This window comes from Elephantulus edwardii, unplaced genomic scaffold, assembly GCF_000299155.1.
Source record: "Elephantulus edwardii isolate Elephantulus edwardi_28Jun2011 unplaced genomic scaffold, EleEdw1.0 scaffold00162, whole genome shotgun sequence".
NCBI classification, from domain to species: Eukaryota; Metazoa; Chordata; class Mammalia; order Macroscelidea; family Macroscelididae; genus Elephantulus; species Elephantulus edwardii.
This window is the reverse complement of record NW_006399912.1, coordinates 2,472,325-2,485,610: the sequence shown is the minus strand read 5'-3', so window position 1 is coordinate 2,485,610 and position 13,286 is coordinate 2,472,325.

Below are 13,286 nucleotides of genomic sequence, written 5' to 3'. Positions count from 1 at the left end.
TTTTATAACATTAATGACAATCCCCACAACGTAACCACACTTTCCCCATTTTCTCCCTGTGATTCTCATTTCCAGTCCATCTTCAGTCCATTAATCTTTCAGAGTCAACAGTCTTTGGGTTCGCAGAGCAACTTACTAGGGACTATGGCCCCAGAGACCCCTTGGAAATAAACACAAATGTGTCTATTTGGAAATTGCTCGTCCATTCACTGCTGCTGAGTCTGTTCTACTTAAGAGCTGTCCTCCACCGGGTTTGTGAAGCTGTGAATTCCAGGGGAAGAGGCTGCCCATCTTTCTCTCTCTCGAGCCTCAGGTGGATTTGAACCGCCAGAGAGGCTGTGCCTTTGAGTTATGTTATTATGATTATTGTGTGCCCTCCAGTCAGAGCAGGCTGCTAGTCGACCCTCCAGCAGATTTTCAGAGGCTGTAAATCACACAGGAAGAGTCTGCCCGTCGTCCTCCCTAGAAGCAGCTGTTAGATTCCAACGACATGTCTTTGGGTTGGCAGTACAACCCCTTTGAGCTAGCGGTGCTCCACTCACCATGACCTCATTTGTAAGTTAGTAAGGTGCATTGGAACAGATGAGGGAACGAACAGTCTAAAAGCGGTATGTGATTGGGCATTATGGTTATGACAAGAGTCTAGAATGAAGGTTGCATAGTGGAGTGCACTCAGGGAGGTGGGGGATTGTATACCAATGAAAAAAATTTTTCTTTTACTTTTCAAAGAGAAGAACAAACTGGGGGTGGGGGTGGGCAGGGAGAAAAACGCAACAATGAATGAATGGAAATCCAAAATCTCTGTAAACATTCATTAAAATTAATAAAATAAATTTTATAAAAGAAAGTAAGGAGGGGGAAACATTAATTTGGAACACAAGAATGGAACCAGTCTCCTGCGCGGAAGGTGAAAATTCTGCTGAACTGTCACAGCTCTCTGAATTAGGGGTGGGAGTCCCAGATTGTTTGAAATGAGGAATGAAGTCATCTGATTTGGCTGTTACAGAAAAAGGATGTGGAATTAACAACCCTCATGCACACAGCAGCGGGAGCTGAGTCCCCATCCCCGCACTCCTAGAACTCCAGCCTGACTGGGGGCAGCAGCTCCAGTGAGGGCAAGCTGGGTAGCCCTGCACCATCCGGCATGAGCTCCATCCACAGCCCCGGTGGCTTACTGCAGGCCCAGGGGCTGCGGGTGGGAGTGGAGCTGGGCCACGCTGGAGTCAAGACAGGAAGAGGCGGCCCCAGCAGCTGCCAGCAGAGCCAGACTCCTGTTTCTCACCTGGTGGGAGTCAAGTGAAAGAAATGCAGAGGGGAGACAGCCTCAGCTTCACTTTTTTGTACATGTAACTGAACCATTAGACATGTCTGCTGAGAAGCCAGCCTGAACTGTTGGGTTTTGATCTTCCCCCTCTCCCTCCACTGGTTATTCAGGCAGACCCAATGGTGCATTTCAACTGGAGGAATAAGAAATGCAGTTTCTGCTTTTTTTCTACGAAGACGGCGCCGAAAGCCAAGAAGGAAGCCCCTGCCCCTCCCAAAACTGAAGCCAAAGCAAAGGCATTAAAGGCCAAGAAGGCAGTCCTGAAGGGCATCCACAGCCACAAAAAAAAAAAAAAGACCCGCAGGTCACCCACGTTCCGGCGGCCTAAGACGCTGAGACTCCGACGGCAGCCCAAATACCCCCGGAAGAGCGCCCCCAGGAGAAACAAGCTTGACCACTATGCCATCATCAAATTTCCCCTGACCACTGAGTCAGCCATGAAGGAGATAGAAGATAACAACACACTTGTGTTCATTGTGGATGTCAAGGCCAATAAGCACCAAATTAAACAAGCTGTAAAGAAGCTCTATGACATTGATGTGGCCAAGGTCAACACTTTGATTAGGCCTGATGGAGAGAAGAAGGCCTATGTTCGACTTGCTCCTGATTATGATGCTTTGGATGTTGCCAACAAAATTGGGAGCATCTAAACTGAGTCCAGAGGGCTAATTTTTCTCACCATAAAAAAAACAAACAATGCAGTCACTGAATTTCAACGTGCTCTGGAGACATGCTGTCAGGAGACCCCAGTCCTTGGAAAAAGATATGCTGGGGAAAGTAGAGGGCAAGCAAAAGGGAAGAACTTGAAAGAGATGCATTGACACAGTGACTGCAACAGTGGTTCTGAACGTGGCAGAAATGGTGAAGACAGCACAGGGTCGGCCAAGATCTTAATCTGTTGTTCACGGGGGCCCTATGAGTTGTAGCTCACCTGAGAACACCTAACAACAACATGACTGGAGTTCCTAAGTGGTGCAAATGGTCACCAGACAGAGCTGAAGGTTAGAGACTCAGTCTACCCAGAAGTGCTTAGGGAGAAAGGCCTGGTGGTTCCACGTGTTGTGTGTGGGGTCACCAGGAGCTAGGACCTACTGATCAGCAGATAATAATATACCACCAGCTGCATGACCTTTCAAAGCCATCGGTCCTGAATTCAAACCCTTGCTCAGTCACTTATTTGCCTTTGACCTTGGGAAATTAGTTTTAGTCTCTGAAATATACTCACCTCAGCTTTGAAAGTATTTCTAGTGCATTAACCTTAGTTAATAAAAGAAACACTGGTGGTGCTGTGGTTAAGAGAGTCTGCCGATGATGACATGATAGTGTACCCAGAAACCCCCAAGGCCTCAACAAAAAAATGGTTAGAGCTAGTATACCAATTTAGTACAGTGGCAGGATATAAGACCAATATCCAAAAATCAGTGGGAGTTCTCTGCAGTTACAAAGAGAACTCAAAGACAGAAATCAAGAAAGCAATACCATTTACAATTGTTGTTGATTGCCATCGAGTCGAGCACAACTCACAGTGACCCTATGAACAAAAGGCCTGAAGCCTTTCTATAATCATCGACATTTGTCAAAGTTTATAGAGTTTCCAGAGGCATGTTGTTTAGGAAGTGGATGGCACTCCTGCTTCCAACAGCCAACCATAAATTGAGATACTTGAGAGTTAACCTAACTAGAGATACAAAAGACCTATGTAAAGACAACCACAGAACATTTATGCAAGATAAAATAAAAGACCTAAAGAAATGGAAAAAAAAATGCACCCTGGTCGTGGATAGGAAGCCTCTATATTATGAAAATGACAATCCTACTAAAAGCAATCTAGATGTTCAACGCAATCCCAATACAGATACAAAATTCATTTTTCAATGAGATTGAAAGGGAAAGTGTCAAGTTTATTTGGAGAGGAGAGAGACCCCAAATAGTAAAGCACTTCTGAAAAAGAAAAATGAAGTAGGAAGCATAGCAGTCTGTCACCTCAGAACCTATTACACAGCGGTAGTAACCCAACCATCTTTGTACTCATACAACAACAGGCACATAGACCAATGGAACAGAATTAAGAACTCAGAAATAGACCCAGCTATCTGTGGTCAACTGATATTTGACAAGGAAATAAAAACTATCTAATGGGAAAATGACAACCTCTTCAACAAATGGTGCTGGCAAAACTGGTCTGTCATCTGCGGAAAGCTGAAACAGGATCCACATCTCACACCTTACATAAAAATCACCTCAATGTGGATCAGAGACCTGGGAGTAAAGCCCAAAACCATAAAGCTCATTAGAGACAAACTGGGATCAAGCTTAGACGGCCTAGCCTGTGGTATAAAGAGACTGCCAAAAATAGCCAAAAATACACAATCTGAAGAGGAAAAAATTGATTAATGGCACTCTCTAAAGATTAAATCCCTGTGTGCATCAAAAACATTTTCCAAAAGAGTGAAAAGAAAACCTATTGACAGGGTGAAAAAACATTTGGCAATATCATTTCAGACAAGGGTCTCATATCAAAGTTTACAGAATTCTATCATGTCTCCACAAGAAAAAGACTGATAACACAATTACAAAATGGACAAAAGTCATGGAAAGACTTTTCACAGAGGAAGATATTCAGATGACTAACAGACACATGAAGAAATGCTCAAAATCACTGGCGATAAGAGAGATGCAAATCAAAACCACAATGAGATACCATCTCACTCCAGTAGCAGTGGCAAAATTTAACAAGGCTGCAAGTTATAAATTTTGGAGAGGATGTGGAGAGTATGAACTCTTAAACATTGTTGGTGGGATTGTAAAATGGTACAACCACTCTGGAAGGCAGTTTGGTGCTCCTCAAAATGCTGAACATAGAAATTCCATATGACCCAGCTATTCCAGTGCTTGAAATATACCCTGAGAGAATGAGAACTGAAGTACAAATGAAGACTTGTACACCAATATTCATTCATAGCAGTGTTATTCACCATCACAAGAACATGGAAACAGCCAAATGTCTAACCAAAATTGAATGGATTGAGAAATTATGGTACATTCACATAAAGGAATACTATGCAGCATGCAGGAACAATGATTTTGTAAATCACTATCTAACTTGGAAGGGACTGGAAAGCATTATGCTAAATGAACTAACTCAGTCCGATAAGGACAAATACTGTATAGGACCATTGTTATAGAACATGTATGAGTATCCAAGGGGGTCAGGGTAGAAACAGAGGGGTAAAGATGGGGGGGGGGGGTTAAACATAGGGTCGCACATTTTTATGGGGGGGAGATGGAAGGAAATGAGGAAGATCTGGTGTGAAAAACAATATGTATGAACTTTGTAAATAAACCAATATAATTTCTTTTTAAAAGAGTCTGTTGCTGATACAAAGGTCAGTGGTTCAAGTCTACTAGTCTTTCCTTGGGAGAACAGAAGGCAGTCTCTTTCCCTTTAAGATATATCACCTTGGAAATACTCTGGGAAAGTCCTACTCTGTCCTGTAGGTTTGAGTCAAAATTAACTCAGAGGCAGTGAAGTTATTTGTTGTTGTTTAGTATTTCTTTTTCTCTCCTGATCCATAGAGTGACTATGAGTCAACATAGACTCAACGGACATGGAATTTGGTTTTGATAATCTTTATTTTTAAGAGTATTTAATCTTGGAATCTTTATTGAAATTTATTTTACCTTTAAAAATAAAGATTTTTAAAATCTTTCTTTTTAAGACTCGGTAAGCACTTGACTACTAGCCAAAAGGTTGTCAGTTCAAACCCACCAGCTCCTCTGCAGGAGTATGATCAGGCAGTCTGCTTCCATAGAGATTTGCAGCCTTGAGTAGCCTATGGGGCAGTTCTACTCTGTTTTAAAAGGTCGTTATGAGTTGGAATTGCGTCAACGACTGTGGATTTAGTACTTACTGTGCGCTCATCTATGTTTCCTATATGGTCTACTCAGTCTTTCACGCATACTCATTTCATTTTCTTGATGATTTCAGAACGTGGAAACTTTTAGTAAAACCCATTTTACAGATGAGAAAATGGAATCACAGGGAGATGGACTCCCGAGACCACATCATGGACCTGGGGAGTCTGTTTCCAGAATGCATCATCACCCCAATGATGCATTCTCGAGTATACAAAATATTATCGGTCATAAACTCGAGTATACAAAATATTATCACCTTCTTATTTCGTAGGATTCAGCTTCATTCCTAGTTGAGCTGTTCCTGAGATGGCTAAACCCAAAACTATTTCCTGGGACTTCCACCCTGGTCTCCAGGGTCCCGGAGGTGTGCACTGTCAACAACTCCTCTCATTGGCCCAGGCACGTTGCCATGGAGACATTCAGTCATCAAGGCACAAGCACGTGACCTCTTAGGTCCCAGAATTCTCTGCTGCGCGGTCTCCGCTGGGGCTGGGGAAGCCAAGATCCCAGCTCTGTCTTTTGCAAGTCATGTCGCGTCTCTGAAGAAGCCCAGGTGATGCAGCAGTTAAAGCATTAAGTTGCAAACCAAAATGTGAGCCATTTGGTTCACAGAACACACTTTGGACTGCGTCACCAGAGTTCCCCAATGTCCGCGGTTCAAACTCACCTGTCACTCACTTCGTGGGGAAAAAATGAGGCAATCTGCTTCTGTAAAAGATGTACGATCTTGGACATCTTTCGGTAGTTCTACTCTGTCCCTCTAGAAGGGTTGCTGAGAGTCAGAGCCGACTCAATGGGATGAGACTTACTTTATTGCCCAACTGGCTTGATTTCAGTGGTCTGGGGCAGAACCTGCAATGTCTCCAAGGTGTGCCAGTGCGCTGACGGGTCTCTTCTCCCCACCGGTCTCTTCTTTCCCAAATTCCTCTCCCAGATGCCAACATTGTCACCAGTTCTTACTACCCTTCCAAAATATTCCAGCAATTGGTCCTGTATCTTCTCCCCTTCCCACATACGCACTACTTAACTTTTTCCTTCCTTCCTTCCTTCCTTCCTTCCTTCCTTCCTTCCTTCCTTCCTTCCTTCCTTCCTCTTTTTCTCTCTCTTTCCCTCCCTCCCTTCCTCTCTCCCTCCCTCCCTTCCTTCCTCTCTCCCTCCCTTCCTTCCTCTCCCTCCACCTTTCCCTCCCCCCTCCCCCTCCCCTCTCTCTCTCTCTCTCTCTCTCTCTCTCTCTCTCTAGCTTGGCTTGCTTTCTTCCCCTTCTAGCTCTTGTTAAATGAAAGGTGTTACAAACCAGGCCCTAGGAAATAATCTCCTTAAACTGGATCAAGTCTGTGCTGGGATTAAGGGGAATTGCATTTCACTCTTAATCCTTTTACAACTATTTGGTTGATCAGATCATGGGGAATCATCATAGAGTTTCCAGATTATACCCCTTTATACATATATTTTGAGGGCACACAATTCAATTCATGACATTTATCTACCTACCTGTCTTTCTATCTAGCTACCCCTCAGGTTCCTCCCAAGAGCCCTGATCCTGTATTTGGGACTATTTTCACAGTCTGTCATCCCACAGCTCCCTCCCCTCCCTGCACCCCAACCTCAGACCCTTTCCTCTTTGAGGTGTAAGACTTGTGGCTGTGATACAAACCAAGTCCTAGAAACTTCTGCAGCTCCCTTCCCCTCACCCCTTCACAACACCCAGCCCCGCCTCCTCATCCTGTCAATTTCTGACAGGTTTCAGCAAGAATCAAAAGTTCACAAAGGTAAGTGCATGAAAGGAAATGCCAGAGAGTCTTGAGTAATCTTTCTTTGCATAATGCAGTATCTCTGAATACTTTTTAAATGCCAAAAAGCCTTTCATCTAACTTTCTTCCCTATCCCTGCTAGGGTAGTGGGTACCAAGAGTTAGTTCTGTTTTGAAAGAAAAACAGCAGCACAAATGTGTGTGTTTGATGTTCAGTGTCTGCATGGGAGGACAATAGGGAGGAGAAGCGACTGTGGCGAACTGGGCTCCTATGCCCTTTCTCAAGAGGGCAGCTGCTCCCGAATTCCAGGCACTGTTGCCAAGGGGAGTGTGGGCCCAGGGCTGCCAGATGTTAAGATTTTCCAAGAGAAACACAGAGGCTGGAATTTAGTGTTAAAAATATCTCCTGACTTTTAAATGTGATTCCTTTTTTTAAAAAAAAAAAAATCTGGCAAACAAAAACACATCTCTGGGCTAAATTCTCATTCTCAGACTAACAGTGTGCAGTTCTGCGACTCTTTTTTCTCCCCTTTCCCCCCATATAATCTCTTGATTGCTTAATAGCCACAGTCCTTCCCTTTCCTCAAGACCTTCAGAATGTCCCTGTCTCTCTGTAATCCTGCCAGATGTCCCTAGCAAGTCTCTTGCATATATTTATCCACATAAACATTTCTATCAGGCATTGTGCTGAAAAGTAAACCCATGAGCCACTGAGTCAATTCTAACTACCCCCACCCCCTTTGCCACTGGGGTACAATGGACTCATGGCTCATCTTCCATTGACTTTCCAAAGCCACCTTTCTCCCTGAGAGCTACTGGTGGATTTGAACCACCAAAGAGGCAGAGGCTTCGGATTGGCAGAGCAGCTCCCTATGGACTAGGCTATCGGAGCTTCTGCTGTCTTATAGTGATCATGCAGGGCAAAGTACAACAGCTGCAAGAGTTGCCAAGCGTGTAATCATGGAAGTAGACTGCCTCATTGTGTTCTTCCGCAGAGCGACTGGTGAGTTCAAATTAATGACCTTTTGATTAGCAGCTAAATTCTTTAACCACTGTGCTGAGTCCTGTAAACATTAGTAGACTTGTAATGATTCACACACACACACACACACACACACACACACACACATACACACACACACACACACACACACACTGGATTTCTGAGACCGCAAATCTTTAGAGGAGATTTCCCATCTTCCTCTCTTGGAGCTGCTTGTGGATTTGAACTTTTGGTTAGCAACACGATTCCTAAGACATTGCACTGCCGGAGCTCCTTAACAGTTACATGTTGTTGTGTGCTGTCAAGTCAGAACCAACTCAGAGCTGACCCTTCAGTAAGTTTCCAGAGGCAGTAGATACACAGGAGGAGGCTGCCAATCTTTTCTTGAGGAGCAGCTGGTGGATTCGAACCACATACATTTGGGATGGTGGTAGAGATTCTTACCCTTTTCAATGTTGGAGGAAACCATAGGAGGGTGTGATTTGCAAGAGATGAACTTCATTGTGCACCTTATTAGAAACTGGCTACTCTTTATTACTTCCATTCTCCACATGAGGAAACTGAGGCCCTGGGAGGTTAAGTAACTTGTCAAATGCCAACCAGACTCAAACGCAAGCATTTTGACCAAATATATTTCCAACTTAATCTCAAAATCACAAACTGACTCAAGATTGATTTTGAGGTATAATGGATTTCTAACCATAATCTTATAGCTCTTATCAAATGACTGCATAAGACTGTGCAAATGAGATGCATGTGGCCCACCAAAGGGAGTAGATTGCTTGGTAATAATGCAAATAAAAAACCCCATGACCCTGATGTGGAGGTGATATAAAACTTTAATGACATATTTGGACTGTTTTGCCACCTCCAGGTTTCAAATGAGCCATCCCAAAGGCAGAAATGGAGATCTTTCTAGTAACAAGAAAGAAGAGCCTGGAGCAGAGCTGGTCCTTTTGACTAAAGGTCCCTGTATTGAGAACCTCCTAGACTCAGGAGACAGAGAGCAAGTTGTGAAACCAGAGATACTATAAAATGATGAGACGCAAAGGCAGCAAGAACCAAGGGAGTGACACTAGATGTTTTATAAGAGATTTCCTGGACCCTGGAGTAAGGCACTTACAGTAAATGCAGCAACCCACAGAGCAGTAGAACTGGGCATCTTTGGGCAGGAGGCTTAACTCTGGGCGAACCTCTGTGGAGGCAAAGAGCTCTGTAACACTTGCCCAAGCAAGTCAGAGGTCTGGGATATCCCAGGAGGTGGAAAGTCTGAGGGCTGCAGAGAGGACTACCAATGGGTATGCCTGAGGGGTTGTCCTGACTGAGGAGCTGTATCCTAATTCTTTCCTGATCCTGACTTGGAACCCATTATTCCCCTAACAAATCCCATAACTGTGAGGAAGGTCTATAAGTTCTGTGTGGCTCTCAAGTTGGAAGGCACTCAAAATATGCCTGAGGAAAAAAGTCTACCTTCATGAGACGGATGGAGTAAAACTTTCATGCAACTAAGGACTTTAATTTGCTGGTGTGGAACAAATGGAAATGAGAACAGCTACATAGGGCCTGAAACGAGAGGATTAATTTAAGCACAGTGGGGATTGTGAAGGTGGTGCATAATAGGATGTTTCTTTCTGCTGTACATGGGGCTGTCATGAGGGGCACACAGGGTCACTATGAGCAGTCCATCAAGAAGACAGATGTGTTCATGTGGAACATGTATATATGCCAAGAGGCAGTAGTTCAAACAGAAGAAAGGATACTGTATGGTTTACAATCAGGAAAGATGTGTGGCCAAGGTTATATCCTTTCACTATATTTTATTTTCATTTTTTGTGTGTACCCTCAGATCAGATCTGACTGATACAAGAGGAGATTGCCCTTCCTTCTCCAGCACAGCCTCTGGTGGATTAGAACTGTGTACCTCTGGGATTGTAGTGCAGCTTCTTGCAACTAGGTCACTAGAGCTCCCTTCAATATACTTTTCAACAATGTACGCTGAATGAAGCTATCCTCACTGTCTGCAGTCTTTATTCTGAGCATGCAGCCCTTCCCCAGGGGCCATACCCTCCTGATAACATGCCCAAAGTATGTGAGATGAAGTCTCACCATCTTTGTCTTTAAGGTGGCATCAAGATTGAAGTAAAACTCATTACATGCAACTTTGTTTGATAAAAGGAGGAGAACCTGAAGCACTTACTGATGGAGATTGAAGACTACATCTTCACATTTAAAAAAACCCAACCAGGTCAACTTCCCTGACCCATCCTGCCTCTCTACGGCCTGGGGCAATGAACCTCACCTGAGAGCCCCAAAGCCCCAGCAAAAGCTTCTTTGCTTAAAAAAAAACCCCAAAACCCAAAAACCACAAACCAAACAAATACTCTCCCTATTGGACCAATAAACAGCTGTAGAATAAAAAAATAATATTGAAGTTGTCAAGGATTTCATTTTATTGGTCTTCCTTTACAACTAGGCCACCAGAGCTCCCAATGATAAAGTAAAGGGTTAGTAAAAAGGAAATGACTCACAAGGAGATAGATTGACCCTGTGACTCCTGCAATGGCCATGCCTGGGGCAGGACTGGGCAGTGTTTCATTCTTTTGTCAGTAGAGTGGCTATGACCAAGAGCCAAGTCCAAGACACCTACCAACAAAAACCACATTATTGAGGGGGTTTAAGGAAGATTCAGGGTCTTTTTAGGCTTAAGGTTCAAAGATTATCTCAAATTGTTATTAAAACCTTAATTGGGAGGTCCGTAGTCTTGGACAGGCAGGAGATAAGCCACCAGTCATGGTGAGTCATGGTGGCTTTGATCTGTCAGGCCTTTGGCTTGGGAAGAAAGCCAGCATGAGCCAGAGGCTCTAATCTTACAGATAAGCTGTAACCAGCAGGCTGGGGTAATGGGGCCCAGGCCAGGGAAAGGGTCTCACTCTCCCTGCACACTCTGGCCAGAGGTAGGAATGAATCAGCTACACCCTAACATCCCATCAGCTCTCTGTGACCATGTTCCAGGAGGGAGGCAGCCTGGTCTAGGGGTGGAGGTGACCAAGGAAATGTCTTGAAATCTACTACATCTAGGCACTTGGGAGTCACCACAGCCTTAGGCCTCTGGGCCAAAGAATGATTTCTGCACAGAGACCCAGGACCAGCAGAAAGCCTGTTAAAATGGTACAGAACATGGTGTCAGGGAATGAAGGAGAGAGGAAGGGAAAGGAAGAGACAGAGGACAGAGTGGAAGACAGAGAAAAGGAAGGTGGAAAGAATTGAGGATTGAATTCCTTTAAATATCTGGGTAACGCAAAGTGGATGAAATTGAAATGAAACACTCAAAAGAAAAAGACATGAAAAAATAAAAAGCCTAGGTTAAAAAAAAACCCAATTATCTCAGGACAACAATTTTAGGGGTGGATCTAGATGTTTTGAAATAAACAGGAACAACCTTTTAATGGTTTCCTGCTTCCTTTAATGCTCAATTTAAAAAAATCCTTAAGATTACACTCAAGACCCTTTCCTGACCTTCTTCTGACTACTTTGTCCAGATTATTTTGGGTATGGAATACACAATTAAAGTGTGTCATCAGTAGATGTCCCAGAAAACTAGAGTCCCTCAAGACTAAATGCCAGAACTGGGTGGGGTTGGAGCCTGGCTCACATAGAAAACTCAAAGCTCTCTTTTTTTTTTTTTCAAAGCTCTCTTTTAATTCAATCATTTATAACCCCTTGATATTATACAGAATGAAACTGCATGGATAATGCAGCCTTAATCCCAAGTAATTTATAAACATCAAAATCCTGTCCCAATGGTATAACTAGAAGGAAAGCTCTTTATTACAGTATAATATGAATCTCTATCAGTAAATTCTTTGTACAATTTAAAGAAGTTATCAGACATTATGGTAAATGAAAGAGTCAATCACAAAGGCACACAGATAACTGCATAAGACCATTATAGAAAGATAGATAACTAGTAAGATGTGGATGAAAGTCTAAAAGGGGAAAAGAGGAAGAAAGGGTTGGGGAGGAGAGGAAAGCATTGGATAACAGGGGTAATACAGGGCGGCATTTAGGGGTAATAGAAGTCATAGGTCAATGGTGAGGAATTTTATAAAACATAGAAAAACGTGCATAAGTGATAGTCTGAGACACAATTTGAATGTAGGAATGTGTGAAGCACAACGTACATGCATGGCACACAACATATGTGAATTTTGTATACAAACCAATATAAAATACAGTTGAGAGAGAAATTTTTTTTAAAAAAGGACAGATATTGTATGAATACACTCTGATAAGAAGACAAGATTAAGTATATATGTGTGTGTGTGTGTGTGTGTGAGAGAGAGAGAGCAATGCACATTGCTGGTTGCTGGAGAAAGGAGTAGGGGAAGACAAGACAAACACTCCCAAGAGAGTTGTTGTTGTTTTTGTTGTTGTTATAAGGTGCCACTGACTTGGTTCCAACTGACAGTGACTGTACAACAGAACAAGTCCAGCGCTACTGGGCCAGAGTGTGCAGGGAGAGCGAGGCCCTTTCCCTGGCCTGGGCCCCACCACCGGACTCTGTCTTCACAGTCGGCCGTCTTTTTGTTGTGGTGGTGGTTGTTTACATTTCTTTTTTTCTTGGTTTGCTTACAAAGTTCGTACACATTGTATTTCACACGACTCTTCATTCACCTTGTGTTTCATTTCTGAGTGTGCTGTCCTTCTGCAGGGACCGGCCCCTCTTCATAACACACCTCGCGTCTGTGTGACAACGTCTCACCATCTTTGTCTCTAAAGAGCTCTCTGGCTGCACATCCCCTTCTGATGGGAACATTTTTACCTCTGCAAGAAGAAACCGGTTAAGCAGTTTCTCTCCCTTCCTTTCTCTTTTTAATCGCTGGCGTCACCAGTCTGCATTCTGTCATTGCATTTACCTATTCTGCATATTTCATATCAGTGGAAGCTTCCGCCATGTTGCTTTTATGTTTGTGAGGTTGCATGTGTGTTGGTCTCCCACATAATGTTTGTGAGATTAATTCACATCATAAAATGTATTGGTACTACATTCTTTTTTTTAATTTTATTTTTTATTATTTGTGTGTGTGTGTGTGTGTGTGTATTGTCAAATCGGATCTGACTGGTACAGGAGGAGATTGCCCCTCCTTCTCTAGCAGAGCCGTGTACATCTGGAATACTACATTCTTTTTATTTTCACTAGAAAAGTATCATGTGTTTATCACTGAGTATCTTAATATGGAAGCATAAAAACAAAAATATAGGACATAACCAGAAGTTTCCTAACACATGTC